This window comes from Mobula hypostoma, chromosome 10, assembly GCF_963921235.1.
Source record: "Mobula hypostoma chromosome 10, sMobHyp1.1, whole genome shotgun sequence".
Lineage (NCBI taxonomy): Eukaryota > Metazoa > Chordata > Chondrichthyes > Myliobatiformes > Myliobatidae > Mobula > Mobula hypostoma.
The window spans coordinates 32,041,009-32,055,244 of record NC_086106.1 but is presented as its reverse complement, the minus strand read 5'-3'; the positions used below and the strand labels follow the sequence as shown (position 1 = coordinate 32,055,244).

The following is a 14,236-nucleotide window of genomic DNA, read 5'->3' as shown; positions in this document are numbered from 1 at the left end:
CAAACTTGGAGATGCTGCATTTAATTCCCTCATCCAAGTCATTAATATATATTGTAAACAACTGGGGTCCCAGCACTGAGCCTTGCGGTACCCCACTAGTCACTGCCTGCCCTTCTGAAAAAGTCCCGTTTATTCCCACTCTTTGCTTCCTGTCTGCCAACCAATTCTCTATCCACATCAATACCTCACCCCCAATACCGTGTGCTTTAAGTTTGCACACTAATCTCCTGTGTGGGACCTTGTCAAAAGCCTTTTGAAAATCCAAATATACCACATCCACTGGTTCTCCCCTATCCACTGTACTAGTTACATCCTCAAAAAATTCTATGAGATTCGTCAGACATGATTTTCCTTTCACAGATCCATGCTGACTTTGTCCGATGATTTCACCGCTTTCCAAATGTGCTGTTATCACATCTGTGATAACTGACTCTAGCAGTTTCCCCACCACCGATGTTAGGCTAACTGGTCTATAATTCCCTGGTTTCTCTCTCCCTCCTTTTTTAAAAAGTGGGGTTACATTAGCCACCCTCCAATCCTCAGGAACTAGTCCAGAATCTAAAGAGTTTTGAAAAATTATCACTAATGCATCCACTATTTCTTGGGCTACTTCCTTAAGCACTCTGGGATGCAGACCATCTGGCCCTGGGGATTTATCTGCCTTTAATCCCTTCAATTTACCTAACACCACTTCCCTACTAACAGGAAGAGGGATGAGGTCCTGCAATGTGAGTTTCAGGAACTAGGCAGAAGGCTGAAGAACAGGACCTCAAGGGTGGCGTTCTCAGGATTGCTGCCACTGCTACGTGATAGTGATGGTAAGAATTGGAGGAGATGGCAGTTGAATGTGTGGCTGAGGAGTTGGTGCAGGGAGCAGGGTTTTACATTTTTGGATCATTGGTATCTCTTCTGGGGAAGGTGGGACCTGAACAGATTGGATGGGTTGCACCTGAACTTGAGGGGGAGCAATATCCTTGCAGGTAGAGGTCTGCCAGTCAAGAAGCATCAGGAATAAAGATGATGAACTGAGAGCTTGGATACATACATGGAATAGTGATGTAGTGGCCATTACAGAGACTTGGCTGGCACCAGGGCGGGAATGGATTCTCAATATTCCTGGATTTCAGTGCTTTAAAAGGGATAGAGAGGGCGGAAAAAGGGGAGGAGGGGTGGCATTACTGGTCAGGGATACTATTACAGCTACAGAAAGGGTGGATAATGTGGCAGGATCCTCTTTTGAGTCAGTATGGATGGAAGTCAGGAATAGGAAGGGAGCAGTTACTCTATTGGGAGTATTCTATAGGCCCCCTTGCAGCAGATGAGATACCGAGGAGCAGATTGGGAGGCAGATTTTGGAAAGGTGCAAAAATAACAGGGTTGTTATCATGGGTGACTTTAACTTACCTAATATTGATTGGCACCTGATTAGTTTCAAGGGTTTAGACGGGGCAGAGTTTGTTAAGTGTGTCCAGGACGGATTCCTGTCACAGTATGTTGTCAGGCCGACTAGGGGGAATGCCATACTAGATCTAGTATTAGGTAATGAACCGGGTCGGGTCACAGATCTGTTAGTGGGTGAGCATCTGGGGGACAGTGACCACCGCTCCCTGGCCTTTAGCATTATCATGGAAAAGGATAGAATCAGAGAAGACAGGAAATGTTTTAATTGGGGAAGGGCAAATTATGAGGCCATAAGGCTAGAACTTGCGGGTGTGAATTGGAGTGATGTTTTTACAGGGAAATGTACTATTGACATGTGGTCGATGTTTAGCGATCTCTTGCGGGATGTTAGGGATGAATTTGTCCTGTTGAGGAAGATAAAGAATGGTAGGGTGAAGGAACCATGGGTGACAAGTGAGGTGGAAAATCTAATCAGGAGGAAGAAGGCAGCATACATGAGGTTTAGGAAGGACTATTGAGGAATATAGGGAAGCAAGAAGGGGGCATGAGAAGGCCTTGGCGAGTAGGGTAAAGGAAAACCCCAAGGCATTTTTCAATTATGTGAAGAACAAAAGGATGACAGGAGTGAAGGTAGGACCGATTGGAGATAAAGGTGGGAAGATGTGCCTGGAGGCTGTGGAAGTGAGCGAGATCCTCAATGAATACTTCTCTTTGGTATTCACCAATGAGAGGGAACTTGATCATGGTGAGGACAATATGAGTGAGGTTGATGTTCTGGAGCATGTTGATATTAAGGGAGAGGAGGTGTTGGAGTTGTTAAAATACATTCGGACGGATAAGTCCCCGGGGCCTGACAGAATATTCCCCAGGCTGCTCCATGAGGCGAGGGAAGAGATTGCTGAGCCTCTGGCTAGGATCTTTATGTCCTCGTCCACAGGAATGGTACCAGAGGACTGGAGGGAGGCGAATGTTGTCCCCTTGTTCAAAAAAAGGTAGTAGGGATAGTCCATGTAATTATAGACCAGTGAGGTTTACGTCTGTGGTGGGAAGGCTGTTGGAAAAGATTCTTAGAGATACGATCTATGGGCATTTAGAGAATCATGGTCTGATCAGGGACAGTTAGCATGGCTTTGTGAAGGGCAGATCGTGTCTAACAAGCCTGATTGAGGAGGTGACCAGGCATACAGATGAGGGTAGTGCGGTGGATGTGATCTATATGGATTTTAGTAAGGTATTTGACAAGGTTCCACACGGTAGGCTTATTCAGAAAGTCAGAAGGCATGGGATCCAGGGAAGTTTGGCCAGGTGGATTCAGAATTGGCTTGCCTGCAGAAGGCAGAGGGTCGTGGTGGAGGGAGTACATTCGGATTGGAGGGTTGTGACTAGTGGTGTCCCACAAGGATCTGTTCTAGGACTTCTACTTTTCGTGATTTTTATTAACGACCTGGATGTGGGGGTTGAAGGGTGGGTTGGCAAGTTTGCAGATGACACAAAGGTTGGTGGTGTTGTAGATAGTGTAGAGGATTGTCAAAGATTGCAGAGAGACATTGATAGGATGCAGAAGTGGGCTGAGAAGTGGCAGATGGAGTTCAACCCGGAGAAGTGTGAGGTGGTACACTTTGGAAGGACAAACTCCACGGCAGAGTACAAAGTAAATGACAGGATACTTGGTAGTGTGGAGGAGCAGAGGGATCTCGGGGTACATGTCCACAGATCCCTGAAAGTTGCCTCACAGGTGGATAGGGTAGTTAAGAAAGCATATGGGGTGTTAGCTTTCATAAGTCAAGGGATAGAGTTTAAGAGTTGCGATGTAATGATGCAGTTCTATAAAACCCTGGTTAGGCCACACTTGGAGTACTGTGTCCAGTTCTGGTCACCTCACTGTAGGAAGGATGTGGAAGCATTGGAAAGGGTACAGAGGAGGTTTACCAGGATGCTGCCTGGTTTAGAGAGTATGATTTATGATCAGAGATTAAGGGAGCTAGGGCTTTACTCTTTGGAGAGAGGGAGGATGAGAGGAAACATGATAGAGGTGTACAAGATAATAAGAGGAATAGATAGAGTGGATAGCCAGTGCCTCTTTCCCAGGGCACCACTGCTCAATACAAGAGGACATGGCTTTAAGGTAAGGGGTGGGAAGTTCAAGGGGGATATTAGAGGAAGGTTTTTTACTCAGAGAGTGGTTGGTGCGTGGAATGCACTGCCTGAGTCAGTGGTGAAGGCAGATACACTGGTGAAATTTAAGAGGCTACTAGACAGGTATATGGAGGAATTTAAGGCGGGGGGTTATATGGGAGGCAGGGTTTGAGGGTCGGCACAACATTGTGGGCCGAAGGGCCTGTGCTGTGATGTACTATTCTATGTTCTATGTTTGTCTAATAATAGCTTCATTCTGGTTAATAACTCTATCCCACTCTGCAGTAAAATGAGGGATAGGTGGAAGGGCAGGAGGTACATATCTAAGTAAGCCCTCAGCAGTATCATTGATGTATATATTCAGTTCAATAGGTGGTTTTACAACTGGTTTGGGTAACACAAGGGGTGATTGATAAGTCCGTGGCCTAAGGTAGAAGCGGTCACTTTTAGCAAACCTAGCACATTTATTTTTCCTGCATTTACACACTTAGTTCAGTGGTCGTGGAGCATACGGATCCCTTCTTTGTAGAAGTTGGCATCTTGGACCTCCAGAAATGGTGTTCGTGGCCTAAAGTACTCAAAGAGTTGAACTGCAGGTGCCTGTAACAAGAGCTGTATAACTCATCTCCTGCTCCCCAGGGCCACAAACTTATCAATCACCCCCTGCTGTGGACCACCTGGAGGTCCAAAACACTCTTGTTACATGCACGAGCAGTTCAACTCTTTGAGTGATAATGCAGAAAGTTTGAAGTTAATAACTTATCTCCTTCTACCATAGGCCACGAACTTATCAATCACCCCTGCTGTGGACCACTTCTATAAAGAAGGGATCAGTATGCTCCACGACCGCTGGAGTAAGTGTGTACATGTGGGAGGGGACTATGTTGAAAAATAAATGCGCTAGGTTTTCTAAAATTGACTCCTTCTACCTTAGGCCACAAACTTATCAATCACCCCTTATATTTGCACAAAACATTAATCAAACTGCAAATGTAATTGTAATTGTAATTTGTGCTTGAGGTAGCAATGGAATAAGCATCATCCACCACAACATACATCAAAGTTGCTGGTGAACGCAGCAGGCCAAGCAGCATCTATAGGAAGAGGCGCAGTCGACGTTTCAGGCCGAGACCCTTCGTCAGGACTAACTGAAGGAAGAGTGAGTAAGGGATTTGAAAAATCATTCACCACAGCAATTTTCAGGAATGTCCTCTTATCGACAGGCAACATAGATAGAGAACAATTATCATGAGAAACAAACCCAATCTGTCAACCCATTGTTTACTAAATCCTCTGGACAAAACCAAAATTCACCTTTTTGATGACAGGAGGTCAAATTTACTCCCTATGTGTTACTAAGTAAGTGAATTAGTAAGAGAAAATCCAAACTCCTCGTTGATATTTCCGGATGTTATGAACCTTGTGCAGGGGGAAAATTTCTAAAGTAGCATTAGTATTTCATCCACACCGTCCACTACTACCATGGAATCCAGATAGATCGTGCCCATCAGGCATCAGCCGGATGCTCAGAGGGTCAGAATCCACAGGTCAGGGGTCAAGGATCAACTCTATTTGCCATATACGTTTACCCTCAGTGGCCACTGAGTGTATGTTTGTGGTTTCCTGCGGCTGCCGTCTATCTACTTCATAGTTCAATCTGTTATGCATTCGGAGATGCCATTCTGCACACACTGTTGTAACGTGTGGTTATTTGAATTACTGTCAGCTTGAACCAGTCTGGCCATTCTCCTCTGACCTCTCTCATTAACAGTGCTTTTTTTAACCAACGGCACTGTCGCTGACTGGAATTTTTCCTTGCTTTTCACACCGTTCTCTGTAAACTCTGGAGACTGTCATGCATGAAAATCCCGGGAGATTTTGCGGTTTCTGAGATACTCAAGTTGCCCCATCTGGCACCAAAAAACCTTCCACAGTCAAAGTCCCTTAGATCACAATTTTTCCTCATTCTCGTGTTTAGTTTGAACAACAACTGAACGTCTTGGCAGTGTCTGCATGCTCTAATGCATAGTGTTGCTGCCACGTGATTGGCTATTAAGCTATCGCTGAGTGCATGTCTATTAGCTTTTCCTGTGGTGTTGGTCAGGGGTTGGCGTGCAATAAAAAACAACATAGAAACCCTACAGCACAATACAGGCCCTTCAACCCACAAAGTTGTGCTGAACATGTCCCTACCTTAGAAATTACTAGGGTTACCCATAGCCCTCTATTTTTCTAAGCTCCATGTACCTATCCAAAAGTCTCTTTAAAAACCCTATCGTTTCCGCCTCCACCACTGCTGCCGGCAGCCCATTCCACACACTCACCACCCTCTGCATAAAAAAACTTACCCCTGACATCTCCTCTGTACCTACTTCCAAGCACCTTAAAACTTTGCCCTCTCGTGCTAGCCATTTCAGCCCTAGGAAAAAGCCTCTGACTATCCACACAATCAAAGCCCCTTATCATCTTATACACCTCTATCAGGTCACCTCTCATCAGGTCAACACTTCAATAATTATAAAGAATTGTATAAAAATAAAATTGGAGGTTAAAGGATGAATTATGTATTGAAATATACAAAAATACTTAAATGCCAGGATAAATTTACCGTGTAAGTGTTATTATAAAATGCAGTGATGGGGTAAATAGAGGGGTACGTAAGGACTTTTGGAGATGCCATGGTTTTTGTTTCAATAGCATTATAGCACTGGTGGCGCAGTGACATCAGCGCCAGACTCCGGAGCGAAGGTTCCCGAGTTCGAATCCAGTCGAGCTGCTCCTGGGCACGCTTTCCATCCGTGCCGGGTTGAGTGTCGAGCTTGCAACTCGGCCTCGTTAAAAAAAAACAAACTGCGCTGTGAGGACGTGGGGGACCACTCACAGAATCTTTCCTCCAAGACAACCACTTGAAAAGGTGGTCGCCGAGGCTCTGGCAGAGAATGGCACACAAAAAAAAAAACAGCACTTTCCAGAAGGCAGCTTTTGGAATTAGCAACTTGCATGCCGGGTCGTGTCTGCAGTGAACTTTCCTGCCGGCCTTTGTCCTGGACACATACAAGGCCTGCGGTGACGGTAGACAGCAGACAATGACCTTTTCTGGTGACCTGACTGTCTGCTGTAGTTTCATATTTTGCGAGAGGTTATGCTCCAAAGGCAGTAATGGCTGACGAGAGGATGCTTCAGAGTAGAATTGCACCTGTACATTCTGGGGAAGATGGAATTTGACCAACTGCCCCCGATAGTAGAGGGGCTTCTGGTACCGGTGAGGGGAGGGGCTGTACTGCTCCTGGACAAGGGTGGGACAATGAGTCGACTATACCTTCCACCTCTGATCAACGAGTCTCTTTGCAGAACTCGCTCCCTGTAACCAACTCAGCAGAACAAAATTCAGGTTTCCCAGAAAGCTTGCGATTTGAAAAACAACTATAAACATTTTTAAACAACATACATAGAAGTTGCTGGTGGAACGCAGCAGGCCAGGCAGCATCTCTAGGAAGAGGTACAGTCGACGTTTCGGGCCAAGACCCTTTGTCAGATTTTTAATGGTTTTCTCAGCTGTGTTATGATTGTGGGTACACTCGAAGTTCAAACTAAAATTTATTTTCACCACATACAGCCCTGAGATTCTTTTTATGTAGGAACACTTAGCAAGTCTATGAAACAGTAACTGTAAATGGGGTTAACTATCAGGAGGACTTTGCTGGACCATTCATGGGCTCAAATTTCTTGGTAGTAATCAGTCCAGCTACAAAGTGGCCAGGAATGTCCCCAATCCTCTCCTCTGCAGCCCCACACACTGTTGATGTATTGAGAAGCATATTCGCAAGGCTGGTATTCCAGAACCCTTACTGATCATGGACCACACTTTGTGGTGGACAGCATCAGTCTTTCCTAAAAAAAATGGATGGAATAAGACATATTACATCTACACCGTACCAACCAGCTACAAGTGCTCTTTGGTGGAAAGGTTTGTTCAGAGCCTAAAGAATGCACTGGGAGCAGAACACACTATGCCAATAGTGAATCAGAACAGAAACAGCTGATTCCAGTTTAATTAGTTTGTCGTTCACTCGTTTGACACAAGAGATTCTGCAGATCTGTAAATCTTGAGCAATACACAATCAGGAAAGCTCTCCAATGCCTCTACTTTCTTAGGAGGCTGAAGGGAGATGGACTATCTGCATCTATAATTATGCCCTTCTATAGATGTGTAGTAGAGAGCATCCTGACATGCTGCATCTGTGCGTGGTGCAGAAACTGAGTTGTGACGGACAAGAAGGCTGTACAACGGTGAGCTGTATAAATGCCAGTCCCGTTTGGGAAATGAGACCCTGTACAAAGGATTTCCGATTTCACTTCCACCCTCCGCCAGCAGGGGGCACTCGTTCCATGTAGCGGCGGCCGAGCGCGCATGCGCATGATCGACGTCACGTCACAAACGGCAGCCGCTGGAAAGCAGGTAGGGGCGAAGCGTCGGGCCGTGGGATGTTTCACTGCTGAGAGTGAATCCGGGAAACAGCCCCTTGGCCGGGGGGTGGTACATTCAGTCCAATTCCGGTAAACCCCGCGGGTCATCGCACCGGGACGGCGCCGCCACTGCGGCTTTGTCCTGCCAAACTGGCCCGAGATGCAGTGCGGGAAGAGCCGCGCATGCGCGGTTCGCTGTCTGGTGCAGAGTTTGTGCAGATGTGGGCAAGGTTAGCAAGGCTGAGTAAGGCACGCAAAAGTGCTGCAGGAGCTCGGCACGTCGGGCAGCGTCTGTGGCAATGAATCAGCAGTCGACATTTCGGGCTGGAAAGCAAGGGGGAAGACTCCAGGATAAAAAGGTGATAGGTAAAGCCAGGTGTGGGGGAAAGGTAAAGGGCTGGAGAGGAGAGAGGACGGGTGACAGGCAGGAGAAGAGAAGTGGTAAGAGGCCACAGTGGGGAATAGAAACATAGAAAATAGGTGCAGGAGTAGGCCATTCGGCCCTTCGAGCCTGCAGTGCCACTCAGTACGATCATGGCTGATCATCCAACTCAGAACCCTGTACCTGCCTTCTCTCCATTCCCCCGATCCCTTTAGCCACAGGGCCATATCTAACTCCCTCTTAAATATAGCCAATGATCTGGCCTCAGCTGTTTCCTGTGGCAGAGAATTCCACAGATTCACCACTCTCTGTGTGAAGAAGTTTTTCCTAATCTCGGTCCTAAAAGGCTTCCTCTTTATCCTCAAACTGTGACCGAATAGAAGAAGGGGAGGGATAAAGAAAAAAATACCATAAGAAGAAATTGATGTACAGTCCATCAGGTTGGAGGCTATCCAGACAGAATATATGGTGTTGCTTCTCCACCCAGAGGGTTAATTGGCAGAATATAGCATTAATGGTAAGACTGTTGGCAGTGTAAAGGATCAGAGGGATCTTGGGGTCTGAGTCCATAGGACACTCAAAGCTGCTATGCAGGTTGACTCTGTGGTTAAGAAGGCATACAGTGCATTGGCCTTCATCAATCGTGGGATTGAGTTTAAGAGCCGAGAGGTAATGTTACAGCTATATTGGACCCTGGTCAGACCCCACTTGGAGTACTGTGCTCAATTCTGGTCACCAGGGGGTGTTCAAGTTCAACAGTGCGTGACAGGGAATGAGGAAAGGTGGAGCTGACTCATATCGTTTCATATTGCCAAGTCATATCGTTTCCTCGCGGCCCGGTACCGGTCCGTGGCCTGGTGGTTGGGGACCACTGACTTAATACATACAGGAGATTGTTACCGAATATTTTTGAAGTACTCTCAGTTATATGAACTTGTGTGGCTGTTAAACACCACACTTAAAGCAAACAGTTTTTAAACAACATCTTTGTGTGTGTTTGTGTTCAAATAGCAGTGACTTTTTTGTCAATGATAAGCAGTCAGACAATTTAGAAATGTGTTTGTTGTGTACCATTTGGTAGGTCTTCTGATATACAGTAACAAACTACAAATTCCATAAGACAAAGGAGCAGAAGTCGGCCATTTGGCCCATCGAGTCTGCTCCACCAGTTTATCATAATTCTCCCATTTAGTCCCACTCCCCCGCCTTCTCACCATAACCTTTGATGCCCTGGCTACTCAGATACCTATCAATCTCTGCCTTAAATACACCCAATGACTTGGCCTCCACTGCTGCCCATGGCAACAAATTCCATAGATTCACCACCCTCTGACTAAAAAAATTTCTTTGCATCTCTGTTCTGAATGGGTTCCCTTCAATCCTTAAGTCTGCCCTCTCGTACTAGACTCCTCCACCATGGGAAACAACTTTGCCACATCCACTCTGTCCATGCCTTTCAACATTCGAAATGTTTCTATGAGGTCCCCCCTCATTCTTCTAAACTCCAAGGAATACAGTCCAAGAGCGGACAAACATTCCTCATGTTAACCCTCTCATTCCCGGAACCATTCTAGTGAATCTTCTCTGTACCCTCCCCAACGTCAGCACGTCCTTTCTTAAATAAGGAGCCCAAACCTGCCCACAATACTCCAAGTGAGGTCTTACCAGCACCTTATAGAGCCTCAACATCACATCCCTGCTCCTATACTCTATTCCTCCAGAAATAAATGCCAACGTTGCATTCACCTTCTTCACCACCGACTCAATCTGGAGGTTAACCTTAAGGGTATCCTGCACGAGGACTCCCAAGTCCCGTTGCATCTCAGAACTTTGAGTTCTCTCCCCATTTAAATAATAGTCTGCCTGTTTATTTCTTCCACCAAAGTGCATAACCATACACTTTCCAACATTGTATTTCATTTGCCACTTCTTTGCCCATTCTCCCAATCTATCCAAGTCTCTCTGCAGACTTTCTGTTTCCTCAGCACTACCAGCCCCTCCACCTATCTTCGTATCATCAGCAAACTTAGCCACAAAGCCATCTATTCCATAATCCAAACAACAGGAATTCTGCAGATGCTGGAAATTCAAGCAACACACATAAAAGTTGCTGGTGAACGCAGCAGGCCAGGCAGCATCTCTAGGAAGAGGTGCAGTCGACGTTTCAGGCCGAGACTCTTCGTCAGGACTAACTGAAGGAAGAGTGAGTAAGGAATTTTCCATAATCCAAATCATTGATGTACAACATAAAAGGAATCGGCCGAACACGGACCCCTGTGGAACACCACTGGTAACCGGCAGCCAACCAGAATGGGATCCCTTTATTCCCACTCTCTGTTTCCTGCCAATCAGCCAACGCTCTATCCATGTATGTAACTTTCCTGTAATTCCATGGGCTCTTATCCTGTTAAGTAGCCTCATGTGCGGCACTTTGTCAAAGGCCTTCTGAAAATCCAAATACACAACATCCACTGCATCTCCCTTGTCTAGCCTACTGGTAATTTCCTCAAAAAATTGTAATAGGTTTGTCAGGCAGGATTTTCCTTTAAGGAAACCATGCTGAGTTCTGCCTATCTTGTCATATGCCTCCAGGTACTCCATAACCTCATCCTTGACAATCGACTCTCAACCACTGATGTCAAGCTAACAGGTCTATAATTTCATTTTTGCTTCCTTGCCCCCTTCTTAAATAGCAGAATGACATTTGCAATCATCCAGTCCTTCCGGAACCATGCCAGAATCTATCGACTTTTGAAAGATCATAGTTAATGCCTCTGCAATCTCCACAGCTACTTCCTTCAGAACACGAGGGTGCATTCCATCTGGTCCAGGAGATTTATCTACCTTTAGCCTATTCAGCTTCCTGAGTACTTTCTCTGTCATAATTGTGACTGCGCACACTTCTCTTCCCTGACACCCATTCAGATTGGATCAAACTATAAGTGTGTTTTGTTATTTACTTGCAAGGGAAGCTACCCCACACATTATTGTTGGAGAGGAGCTTCAATCTTACAGCTCAAACAAACCACTTTTATACTTGTTACAGAGAACAGTAATTAGGTTGTCCCATTCCATAATAACATTCCTCCTTTATCTGCAAACATCTCCGATTCCTGGTGCCTATTTTTCAGTCAGTCCATTTGTCTTTAGAAACTTCTTTCCCATGACAGTTGTGTCCTGATTTTTATCTCTGTTGTCAGAACATTCCTGCCGTAAGCACACCCCTTGTCATAAAACACACACATCTTCCTGTAAGCCTCCATCAAATTAGCAAAGCAGTCTGGCATCTCACCGGTTCCATTTTGTCATATTACATTTCACAGAACTTACGAATTCAGAAAGGCTTCCAAGGTTTCAGATATATTTCTACACATTGCCCTCTGTGGTCTCAATTATTCAGGCTTGGAGATGCCAGAAATGGGCATGAGTGAAAATGAATCAATTTGGGTTGCCAAGAACCTTTTGCTATGTCTTGTAACAAAGAACCAAAAAAAACCCAGGGTGAATCTGTTCAGAGACATGCCTATTGTTTTGCATCGAAGGGGAATTAAGGGTTCTAGGGAAAAGGCAGGTAGGTGGGGATCAGCCATGATCTTAGTGAATGGCGGAGCAAGCTCGACAGCCAGATGGCTGACTCCTGCTCCTGTTTCTTATGTTCTTATTGTCAGCAATAATGAGAAACATTTTCGGTTCCCATGAGTGGAGGCTGGAGGCTGCTTCTGATTCGCAGCTTACAAACTTTTATTTTATACACGTGTTCAGGCTATGCTTTGGCTGTTATCTGTTCTGAAGGCAGCTTCTGCGCTTCAACACAGCTGCACGTGTTACACAGTGACCCAGGACATTCTGTGCCTCTGGCCATGTGCAGACTCAGCATATAGCAAAGCACTATGGGATCTTACAGGTTCCTTTTTTGCCACATTACGACATTGAATACATTAAAAAAATCTCAAAAGTTTTGAATACATTTCCACACAGTACTTCAAGTTAGAAACTACAAAGAATTTGAAGGTATCGACAATTATCTTGAATGTTACAATGAAAATTAAGATTTGAGGGGTGGCATTGTTGATAGTGTCGTGTGAAGCATTAGCTGCGCTAGGTGTCTGCACTAGTTCATTTTGTTCATTTCCAGTCAATTAAAAGAATACAGTAGCGTGTTGGCTGTCGTATGTAATGACCGTGAAACCTGTGCTGCAGGGTTTTTAAAGGGGAAAAGCCATTGCACTGGGGAAGTTCCACTCTCTTGACCTCAGAAGTCTGGGTCCAGTGGTACAAGTGGTCGTCATAAACTGGGGTCTTCCTTGGTTGCAGTGGATAACCATGAATTCTGTGCCTTGCCAAGCCCTTTGCTCTCCACATAGTGGAGCAGAGATGCCTTAATGGCTGTTGGAACTCACCCACAGCCCACCGCAGCTGACGTCACAGGCTCGGACAGGCATGTCCCTGTCTTACCAGGGTACGAGGCCCTCTGGCTACCCTCACCTCGTTTAGCTTGCCTGTCGGAGCGGTATGTACCAGGGTGTGGCCGCTGTCACATGCAAACGGCTACTTGGAGCCACAGGTGAGAGCTGAGAGTCCAGTGGGGACCGGAGGTGAGTGAGCTGCCCCAGAATGGACACGACAAGCCCCTTCACCAGAGGTGCGACCCTTCCCCCCCCCCCGGCATGGCAGCAAACGCTGGGTGAATTCCTCTGTCAATAGTTAGTAGGAGCTAATACACTGTTTTATGGTACAGTAGTAGCACTGGTAGTGTTCTAATTTGTTCTGTGTTTCATTTAGGCACATAATCCATAGCTCAATTAAATGGTAGTTTCTCTGTATTATACTATTTTCAGTATTTCCATGAAACCAGCTAATTGGAGCTGCCGAAATGTACTCAGAATCAGAATCGGGTTTATTATCTCTGGCATGTGACGTGAAATTTGTTAACTTAGCAGCAGCAGTTCAATGGTCTCAATGTGAACCAATTAACCAGAATTCATTATATTTTGTGTATTTTTATAGACTATGTTCATATACTAACTAATTTCATGTATTTGTACAAATATTAGGAATTAAGTTTGATTCCCATTGAAAAATAACACCTGATAATACGTTCACCTGAATCAGGTGGGAAAGTAAAGGATGTGGGTAAAATAGTGATCGGGCACAGACAGGTCCTGTGGAAAAATGTCTCTTGTTTTGGTTTCTTCAGGTTCTTTTACAAATGATCTGCATTCTTACGTCCTTCAGTTCTTGTACTTTCTGCCCACGGGAAGAGTTTCTCTCTGTTTACTGAGTGGTGTTTATACTCGATCAAATCTACCCCAACCGTCTGCTCCGAGAGCAGCCCCACTTCTACAGTCCGTCCAGACAACAAAAATCCCTCAGCCCCAGATCGATTATTTGTCTCCAGCAAAAAATCTTCAAAATTACTGATCTGCACTCTACTGGAATGCCAGACTTGATCTCGTGCTCAAGTCAAAGTGAAAGTAAATTTATTTTCAAAAGTACACAGATGTCACCAAACACTAACTTGAGATTCATTTTCTTGCAGGCATTCACAGAAAATAAAGAAATACAATACAATTTATGAAAAATTACACCTAAAGACCGACAAACAATCTACATGCAAAAGAAGACATATTGTGCAAGTAAAACAGTGTTGTACGTGGTGACATGTATGTACTTCGATAATAAATCTCCTTTGAACTTAAAACTCCCCCTGAAAGGATCAGACTCCTGTTTCTGGTTGATCGGCTGGCTGAGAAGATGTGTGGTGTGTTGGCCTGTCAGGGGATTCAGTTCAAGCTCCATGAGTAACGTTGCAGCTTTGTAAAACCCTGTTAGATCACACTCGGAATATTG

At 45.2% G+C, this 14,236-nt stretch overlaps 1 protein-coding gene across 3 annotated transcripts in view; it reads left to right on the top strand.

The window, feature by feature from the left end:
- Window positions 1–14,063, top strand: part of LOC134352793 (gastrula zinc finger protein XlCGF26.1-like) — a 44,481-nt gene extending 30,418 nt beyond the window's left edge. For all 3 annotated transcript variants that reach the window (XM_063060265.1, XM_063060262.1, XM_063060263.1), the window contains one exon: window positions 13,926–14,063. The gene's annotated coding sequence lies outside the window, so the exon portion shown is untranslated. The remainder of the gene's footprint in view (window positions 1–13,925) is intronic.
- Window positions 14,064–14,236: the final 173 nt, after the last annotated feature.